Genomic DNA, 11,236 nt, shown 5'->3' on the forward strand with positions numbered 1-11,236 from the left:
GGGACGCAACTCGGATGATAAATTTCAGAAATGGGACGCAAATCGGACGGACGCAACTCGGATATCACAGTCGGGACTCAAGTCAGATCTCCCCTAAAATACACGAGACCTTGTTTAGACTGCTGGGGCAAAGGGGTGGGTTCTGGGTCTGTCTCTCTCTCTGTCTTCAGTGTACCTCATACATAATCATGTGTGAACATACCTGCCTTCCAAGAGGAATCTAAAAAGAACCTTCTGTGAAAAACCAAAGAAACTAAAACAAGGGGAAGAAAGGAAAATTGAAGGGCTTGGATCTAACCTATGTGCACAATGCACATCCCTGGAACAAAACAAGAAAGAGGGAATTTATTAGCTAAATCGATCCCTCCACTATTATAATAACCTATTTCCCGATTGTCCATTATCCATCAATACCTATCGCCGCTCTTTTCTCCATGAAATAATGCCCCTATGAAAATGTTTATATCGTCACCCAGTTTTATTGCATAAATTGTACCGGAGCCTTTTTTATAGCTCTCAATATAGGTACCTACCTACCTTGTGAGGCGATATGGGTATTCAACAAATATCAAGAATAATAATAAACTGAATATTAAACAAATTAGGTAGGTACATAGGTACTGATTTTCTCTAGTCACTACGGGCTAAAAAATTCCCGGAGGGACGGACCCTGCTTGTTATTGCATAAATTGTACCGGAGCCTTTTTTATAGCTCTCAATATAGGTACCTACCTACCTTGTGAGGCGATATGGGTATTCAACAAAGCATACATCGTGATTATGCTTGTAAAAGTACGACGTATTAAAAAAGATTCCACGTAAACAGTTTACCAAACTTGACTCTTTCAGCGCGAACGACATGTCCATAAGCATTGTTAAAGCGCTTAAGAGGAAAAAAAACTTGACTCTTTAAATTCTTTAGCAGTATTAGAATTAGGTAGAAGTTTAAATTTTTTCTAGAAAATAAACGCAAAAGGATTTACACAAAGCCTATAGTTTGGAGATCTACAAAATTGTTTCAAACATTTTAGAGCACAAAAGCGTGCCCCATTTTATATGCTCCAAATTTCCAATTGATTATTAGTTATTGGATGCATTGTTGGAAAGAATTTGACCCAGAATAGTCCTACTGGATTTTCATATTGCCTCCTTGAAATTATGTTGGATCTAGTTGTTTCGTTCTTTATATTTCCCCCTTTTAAATATTTCCCCCTAAGTTAAGTATTTCCCGATCTCCCCCTAAAATTGGTTCCTCTTATTTCAATTTGATCTTGCTTTCAAGTTTTTTGGGTATCAAAGAACATGCTCACAAAGAGAACCGTTACGTCCATTAACCAAACTTTAATCGATTCCTAATGCTGATTGGTTTGCTATAATCTGGCAGAGCACAAAAGCGTGCCCCATTTTATATGCTCCAAATTTCCAATTGATTATTAGTTGTTATTGGATGCATTGTTGGAAAGAATTTGACCCAGAATAGTCCTACTGAGAAAACTCGAGAAAATTATTTCAAACTTTCGGAATTTTCCGAACATTCTTGAATTTTCATATTGCCTCTTTGAAATTATGTTGGATCTAGTTGTTTCCTTCTTTATATTTCCCCCTTTTAAATATTTCCCCCTAAGTTAAGTATTTCCCGATTTCCCCGTTAAATTGGTTCCTCTTGTTTCAATTTGATCTTGCTTTCAAGTTTTTTGGGTAACAAAGAACATGCTCACAAAGAGAACCGTTACGTCCATTAACCAAACTTTAATCGATTCCTAATGCTGATTGGTTTGCTATGATCTGGCCAACCACATAACACACTATTCCATTTCTAAAACTACCACGACCGCAAAGTTAATTACATGGAAATCTGTCCACGGTATCAATACAATAGGTAATGGAAAGTAAAGAGCAATACATTAACTCCAACAACATTTTTGGTTGGGCCTTACGTCTTACGTTACATTTTGGTGGTTGACGAAATGTATGGGTTGGCGCGTTTTCTTACCAGTGGCCAACAGTTCCCCAAACCATTTCCAAACGATGCCGATGCGCCAACCATACTCTTGACGATGAGCCAGCCCTATGATTTCCCAACAATCGATGTTGTTAGTTCAATTAATATAGGAATGTACATTTATAGGTAGGAGAAAGCTGCCCAACTTAGAAACCTATAGGTATATTCATACCTACTATTTCCTACCTATTTAAACAGGGGAAACATAGCGTCTCGTAAAAAAATTCCCTATGGAAAAGTGCCAAGTTTTCTTTCGAACATCATTAGAAAAAAGTTATGAATTATTAATTTTTAACGACTATTACGGCGAGAGGAAAACGTTACCTACACTTTTCAATTCCTATCAATATTTTCCGTCTGTTATATCTATTTTCCGTCTGTACTATAAATGGGGGTATTTGTGTCTGTTTAATAAGTAGGTATAGATTGTTCTGATTTTCAATGACTTGAAATAGAAAATAATGTAACAGACGTACCTACTCGAATTTATAGATATACTTTAAATAAAGGTAGGTAATTACTATAATATTTGTATGTCTATCAAGCGCGCCGGGAGGCGCGCGAACGTCAAGAGTTCGCAGCACCGCCCGGCCTATATTAACACGAAACAGAATTTCAGCGTTTTTCGGTACACTCTACATTTACCTACACTTTCTTTTATACAGCCACTTTACCTACTTGGTAAGGTACTACCTTAGGTAGGTACTTATGTGTCTCTCAGGTGGGTACCCACTTACAACTATACATTGTTTGAATGTTAAGTATACAAAATTAATCCACCAGAAACTTGTAATTTACAAAACCTTCCAGCGACAGTAATGATTCTTGTTCTCTTGTAAACTTATGCAAGTTGCACTCAAAATCTACCCCAAGTAGAGTTAGGAAAACTGAGAAATTGCTGTAAGATGTGCTAAGTAAACTATTGTATTAAAAGTTTCCTTGCTGTGGGAGTAAAATCTCGAGATGAGGGTAGTTTTTAGAGGGTGCTTTTCTTCGGGGGAAATTTTCTTAGGGGTATGTTTTTTTTTTTTTTTTTTTTTTTGCTGAAAGGGAAAAACTTTACTTCAAACATGGGGGATTCTTAGGGGTATGTTTTTTTTTTTTTGCTGAAAGTGAAAAACTTTACTTCAAACATGGCGGAAAATTATGTTTATATTGTATCTCTAGGTACTTTAGTTGTATGTCTTGGTTGGAACTTGCAACTTACCGGTGTAAGACCTACAGGGCACTTACACAGCGAAAATGATAAATGTATAATAATTTTACTACTAGAGTTCTTTTTCTTTTCTCTCCTCTCTCTATTTTCTTCCTCTCTTCTCTTCTGTCTCTATTTTCTTTACATTTTGTGGTTTTCGATTTTTGGTTCCGTTTGCTTTTTTCAAGGCGTTTGTTTTATTTTCAGCAACAAAGTGAGGCTCGAAAGTTCGAACTGTTGTGAACTTCTTCAGTGGCAAACGGAATAGGATTGGTTCCAGTTTGTTTGGTAAGGCTCTGATTGAATTCATATCTTGTCACTGCTTTTGGCTACACTATGGTTAAGTGTTGATCGACTTCGGTTGACTGTAGCATAGGTATATGCATCATTTCATCATTTTAGGTACGAACTATTCATCAATTTTCCAAAAGACATGGTCTGTCACTCTTCCGGATGTAAACCACGCTTAACTTGAGTGATCCATCCAGACTGGTGCATTGAATGTGCGGTAGTTTCTGAGCCTGATAACTTTTTGAGTGGTCTGTCCTGTTTATCATGCACTATTATCATGCAATATTTGCCTGCCTCGGTGGTGTAGTGATCAAGGCGCTCGCCTGGTAAACAGGAGGGCGTGGGTTCAATCCCAGCCGAGGTATGGAATACCTACTAAGATTGTGCATTTCGATCACATCCTTCTTTTAGGTCAATTACTACCTTTTACTCCTAATACCTACTTATTTTTAATAACCTACTCCTCTGTCTTCTGGCAATCTTACAATCATTCGACAATTTTCAATTTTCATATATGTAGGTACCTACTATCCATAACTTCCCTACCTACCAATATACTCCAAGGAACTGTTTCAAATTTGTAGACTGAAGAATCAAACTCAGTTCATTTTGAGAACAAAAATCACGACAGCAATATGAATATATTAACGTAAACATTTCCAAACAAAAGACATTTTTAGACAGTGACATCATCATAGGAAAGACAAACACAGATTCTTTGGGAGTTTTGACACATCCACTAATTTTGGGATCTTATTGGATGAATCATCGTCATTTCGTCATTTAGAATCAGCACCATTTCGAAGGTCTTCACTATATGTTCCATAAATACCCAATTACCTACCTACAAAACCATTATTCGATAAAGATAAAACTCCATTTTCAAAGATCATACCTGTTTACAACGCAGAAACAAAACGTTCAGACATACAAGGTACTTGTAAAGATTCACCTACATTTATGAAGGTGTTTTACAAAATACAATAGCAGAAAACATACCTTTACAAGCTACAACGTGCAACATTGTATTATTTTACATTATATTTCATCTTGGTATAAAACACGGTACATAGTACGTACGCTATATCTACCCACACATTTACATTTTTGTAGCAAAATACACATCTTGACATTTGAAAATATGTTACTCCTTCTATTTACTTTCTATTACATAATGTATAGGGAACTTGTACTATGTAATTAGAAAGTCAGTAATTGCTTACCTTATTTTATACTGACAAGGGTTCTTTGTTAGAAAGTCAGTAGGTATTGGTCCAAATTGTCAGAATCATCACGAAATTTGTGGTCAATGTCCGTCTTACCTATCTCCAATAATCCGAAAAAGTATATTAGTTGACCTCCACTAATACGATATCAACACACCTACTTAATATATTTAGGTATTTAATTTGACAGTTTCAAAAAAAAAATCGACTTCTTGGGCTGACTTTTTGCAAGTTCCGTAATAGAAAATCGCGTGATGGTCACACCAGACTTTTTTTTCGGATTCACACAGCAGAGCGCGTGGAAAATAAGCTGCAGGGATAAATATTACAGAAGAGATTTGAGGAGATGATAACCAGAAACATATACGAGCCAAATATATTATGCATATACATAACAACCAAGAACGGGAATAGGAAGGAGGGGAAAAGAAGCGAATTTAACGAATGGAACAAAGTCGGGTGGAAAATGTACGGAACTTTTGTCTCAAGTCCAATGGAAACTTGAAGGGATTTACTCAAGAAGGGTGTAAATAAGAAAACCTAATTTTGAATTTAAAAAAAGCTAAATATGTGTCCAGCCGCCATAGTCGACGGCCTTCCATCGACGGCGAAACTGTCCACACTGCCTCGACAACATGGATTCACCTTGTCGATCGCTGTCAATCGACGGCCGTCGACTGTGTGGACAAAGCTTAAGAAAATCATTATTGTATTGCTCATTAGTGATGGAAATTTCTCCCTTGGATCTAACCTATGTGCACAATGCACATCCCTGGAACAAAACAAATGGGAATTCCATTATCAAGAAAGAGGGAATTTATTAGCTAAATCGATCCCTCCACTATTATAATAACCTATTTCCCGATTGTCCATTTCAATCCATCAATGCCTATCGCCGCTCTTTTCCCCATGAAATAATGCCCCTATGAAAATGTTTATGTCGTCACCCAGTTTTTAGTCCGTCCTTCCTTTATTATTACTAATAATAAAAGGTATAGTGGACGGACTATTGTATTCGCTTCGGTGTCGGTCTGTCTGTCTGTCCGTCTGTCTGTCATGATCTGGCTAAAATAAAAGTAATATTTTTTTTATTATTATTTTTTTTTTTTCAGAGATATGACATGCTGATTCTGAACCCCTCAGAGACATGTTGACTAAATTCATCGGTATTTTGATCCTCCTGAGCCAAAGTTCCGTGCTTGGTAAGTAGTTCTGACACTCTTTAATGATAATTTAAACTTGAACTCTAGCTATGAAGAAATGAAAAAATAAAAAAAAAAAACATGCACAAGAGGGGTTATTACAGTGAACAACAAAACACCCCAAGACGAGGCGAAGAACATGTCGTGAACTAACGATAAAATCATGTACGAATGACGAATAAAATAGTGAAGTTAGAATAAAAGACAACCCTATACGTATCGAAAGTTCCAACACTTTCAAAACAACACCATTCACATCATTGTCTTCACTAGGCTGGTGAAAACTTATCACCACTAGAGAGAGAGTTAGAGCGTATTTAACAACCTATTCATATTTTAGTTCCTGAGTTACCTAAATCTGTCAGTTCTTTGTGTGAACGCCTGAATTTTTTGTGTGTGTATGCAATGTGCCAAACATTTTCTGTAATCGAACCTGCATCATAGTAATGGACTTGTGGTACCTACCTACCTACTCTAAATCATCACAAATATATTAGGGGAACACCGCGATATAAGAGAACCCCTCCCCCTAAATTATTTGAAGGAGTCCCTTCATCAGCCCCTGATCTGATGGCCGGGGTCGATTGACAGGATACACCTGCTGGTTTCCAAATGAATCCCCCTTCTGAGGTGCCCCGCCACAAGTTCAGAACACCTATTGGGTTAAAAATCCTCAGGTGTTTTTTTACTGCATTCAAGGCCTATCATAAACCAACTTACCAGTTTCCCCCCCCCTTAGAGACAGTATCCCCAGTCTCAGGTAATTAGGTCACACGGAGAGAAAAATAATAGGGGATTATAAACAGTAAAATAATTACGAGAATCCTTAAAACTAAAGGGAAAAGAACAGGAAAGAGGGAAATTCTAACAAGGTAAAGGGAAAGAATAGGAGATGGAAAAATTAGAACCAGGTAAAGGAAGAAGGGAAATAATATAAGAGAGAGGGAAATTCTAATAAGGAGAAGGGTAAAGAATAGGGTTGAGGGAAAAGAAGATCCTAATGGGGTATTCTGGAAAAAATTAAGTAAATAAAATTACCCACTTATCTTGAGAGCCTCTCCCCTTTTCCCTCCACCTTCTTTCTTTTTTCCCCTTTTCTCTCTTTCTTTCCTTCTCTCTCCCTCTCTCGCTCTTTCTCTTTTCGTGTTTCGCATTATATTTTTTCCCTTGCATCCTCTATCTATTAGCCTAATCTGTACTCTTATCCCTCTCTCTCTCTCTCTCTCTCTCTCAAGGGGGAATAATGCATGCAGAGAGGTAAAGAAGGGCTGCATGCACTCATTTTACACAATAATGAGGTTTTAGTTTAGGCGGAGAGAAAAACTTTGTCTAGACGGCATCACCATTAGAGTCACTGTGAAACTTTTCAACTTCACACATCTCCTTGTCAGCCTCCATAGAATTTAGTTGTCAACAACTTTGGGAAGGATGTAGATAGAGACGTCTACATTATTTATTGTCTTGGGAACAGTTTGAACGATGCAGTTTCGGATTTCTGCCTCAATTTTCTGTTTCCTGTGAATGATAAGATTGTGCATTTCGATCATATCCTTCTTTTAGGTCAATTACTACCTTTTACTCCTACTTATTTTTATTAACCTACTCCTCTCTCTTCTGGCAATCTTACAATCATTCGACAATTTGCAATTTTCATATAAGGTACCTACTATCCATAACTTCCCTACCAATATACTCCAAGGAACTGTTTCAAATTTGTAGACTGAAGAATCAAACTCAGTTCATTTTGAGAACAAAAATCACGACAGCATGGAAAAATTATGAATACACACATCCAACACAATACAAGAGCTTATTGAGGAAATCCTATTTCTTTCAAAGTCCATTACTTTTCTTTTGTTAGGGAAAATATGTCTGGGCAAGAAAGAGGCTTGGAGAGATTTCCCTTCCATTTTTTTGTGAAATCCTATCCGGCGCCAGAAATAAAATCTCGTCTACAGCTCGCATAGGCTGGCAATAGGGGTTTTATGACTTTTTCATTTCAATTGCGATGCATCATCATAGTCAGATTGTTCAAATCAGTGATAATATGTTTGGCCAATGTACAATAATGCTTTTCTGAAGCTTTTTATGCTTCTGGTGTAGCTTATTAGCACGTACGCACTATCTTAATTTAGTGTGATTGGGCCCAAAATCTACGAAGAATGGTAATCATTTATTGTCCTTTAAGTTTTGAAAATGTTTAAATATAAAATTCATTTGACTAAACATTCTGGAGTTTCTGGAGTTATGTTGAAACAGACAAAAACCACTACAGACTCTAATATTTGTTCAAATATTTACTCACCATCATGGATAATTTTGTCGCAATTAGGTGGTGTCTGTTTCCTGCTTCTGTTTTCTTAAGACGTGACTAATGTGACTATAGGTACTCATAATATATACTCCACAGAACTGCACATACAACATTACAACTGCATATTCATAATTCAGGAAAGGTATCTACTGGAATTAGAACTACTTATTTAAATTAGAATGCAGATGCTCAAGATGCAGGATAAGTCATTCTTTTAGATTAATAAAATAATTACCATAAAGTACTCGAGTTCGTTACAGACATACCACAGGATAAGAACATTAGAAGCTTGCATCTGCAGAATTAGCCACTCTTACTCTGTTTCCCATTTTCCTTTCCATAACGTAATATGCAGGAATTAACATTTAGGAAAGGTATCTAGGAATATGAAAAACCTTTCTTGGTAAATATCTTCAAAGCTTGAAGTGAAAGCTAAGAATAGGTATGTGATGGTTGGGAAAAGAAGCTCTGTCTTTCTACAAACCGTAACTCAAAATCTAGATGTTGTTGTAGTAGTAGCCATTGCCCAAGTCAAACGGAATCAAACTCCTTATCTAGTTGGTAGTCCCAGGAATTCTGCCACATCAATTGGTTCTGGTCTATTTTCTTTCTCTCTTTCTTCTCTCCTCTTTTCCCTCTTTCTCTTAGGATAGGTAACACTCAAAATGCCTAAGGCACTAACGCCAATGTTGAGATACTAAATGTAAAATATTATAATATGAATATAGTAAACATTTAACGTAAACATTTCCAAACAAAAGGTTTTGGAAATGTGGTGTAATGTTAAAACAAGAATTGTTTTGTTCTAAGGAAAACAATAGTCGCATTTTTAGACAGTGACATCATAGGAAAGACAAACACAGATTCTTTGGGAGTTTTGACCTTTTGACACATCCACTAATTTTGGGATCTTATTGGATAAATCATCGTCACTTTGTCATTTAGAATCAGCACCATTTCGAAGGTCTTCACTATATGTTCCATAAATACCCAATTACCTACAAAACCATTATTCGATAAAGATAAAACTCCAATTACAAAGATCATACCTGTTTACAACGCAGAAACAAAACGTTCAGATATACAAGGTACCTACTTGTAAAGATTCGCCTACATTTATGAAGGTGTTTTACAAAATACAATAGCAGAAAACATACCTTTACAAGCTACAACGTGCAACATTGTATTATTTTACATTATATTTCATCTTGGTATAAAACACGGTACATGGTACGTACGCTATATCTACCCACACATTTACATTTTTGTAAAAAAAATACACATCTTGACATTTGAAAATATGTTACTCCTTCTATTTACTTTCTATTACATAATGTATAGGGAACTTGTACTATGTAATTAGAAAGTCAGTAATTTTATTGCTTACCTTATTTTATATTGACAAGGGTTCTTTGTTAGAAAGTCAGTATTGGTCCAAATTGTCAGAATCATCACGAAATTTGTGGTCAATGTCAGTTTTAAAATCCTTTGAGTCCAAAGAATTAGGTACATACTATACCTTTTACTCTTACTTATCTCCAATAATCCGAAAAAGTATATTAGTTGACCTCCACTAATACGATATCAACACACCTACTTAATATATTTAGATATTTAATTTGACAGTTTCAAAAAACGGCGCGAACGACACAATAGTGTTAAAGCGCCTAACGGGAAAAAAAAAGTTTTTAAAAAAAATCGACTTTTTGGGCTGACTTTTTGCAAGTTCCGTAACAGAAAATCGCGTGATGGTCACACCAGACTTTTTTTTCGGATTCACACAGCAGAGCGCGTGGAAAATAAGCTGCAGGGATAAATATTACAGAAGAGATTTGAGGAGATGATAAGCAGAAACATATACGAGCCAAATATATTATGCATAGATATACATTACAACCAAGAACGGGAATAGCTAGGAGGGGGAAAAGAAGCGAATTTAACGAATGGAACAAAGTCGGGTGGAAAATATACGGTACTTTTGTCTCAAGTCCAATGGAAACTTTAAGGGATTTACTCAAGAAGGGTGTAAATAAGAAAACCTAATTTTGAATTAAAAAAAAAAGCTAAAGATGTGTCCAGCCGCCATAGTCGACGGCGAAACTGTCCACACTGCCTCGACAACATGGATTCACCTTGTCGATCGCTGTCAATCGACGGCCGTCGACTGTGTGGACAAAGCTTAAGAAAATCATTATTGTATTGCTCATTAGTGATGGAAATTTCTCCTGTATCTAACCAAAATTCGATTTGCTACTAACTACTTTGTGTTGTATTTTGTTTTATACCGTCCGTATAACTCCCATACTCCCCTCAGTCCCCACTAATATTCTACCTGCCTTTGTCTTAACCTTTATGTATTACATTATTGCTTCTGTTATCCCTATATGTGTAGGTAGCTATAGTAGGTATATGCATTTTCTCACTCTTTTGCATTTCAATATCGTGTTTGCCAGCCTAGTTAGCTTAGTTGGTAGTGCGTCTGCCTTGTAAGCGCTAGGCCGCGGGTTCGATTCCCGCCCGGGGCGAATATCATTAGTGTAAAATTGTTCAAACGAGTGGGAAGTCAAAGTAGGTAGATGTTTCGTATCATTACTATGAAGTAAAGAAAAGGCGGTGAACAACCATCTTAAACAAAAAAGCTAGAATAACGTATTATACCCACACTAGGATATAAACAATGTGCCACTAATCAGATTTTCAGATCCATACGGAGAGAAATAAGTAAGATGGAAGTAACATAATATTGTTCCCCATTCTCTTTACCATTATCTGCCTCCATTGTTTTCGTTCCGAGTAAATAATAGAAGTGAAAAGTAAGATAAAGTCGGAGAAAACATTGTTATCAACAATATTTGCTGAAGAACTTTTCAGAAACAAACAATTAGCCCGTCGTATGCCCGATGAGAACACGTTAAGAGAAAAGATAGTGACAACAATAATTGAAGGAAATGGGAAAATAATTCAAGATGGACAGTGGTCAATAAAATTAGTGAATTGAAAAGCTAG

This window comes from Diaphorina citri, unplaced genomic scaffold (assembly GCF_000475195.1).
Source record: "Diaphorina citri unplaced genomic scaffold, Diaci psyllid genome assembly version 1.1 scaffold1131, whole genome shotgun sequence".
NCBI classification, from domain to species: Eukaryota; Metazoa; Arthropoda; class Insecta; order Hemiptera; family Psyllidae; genus Diaphorina; species Diaphorina citri.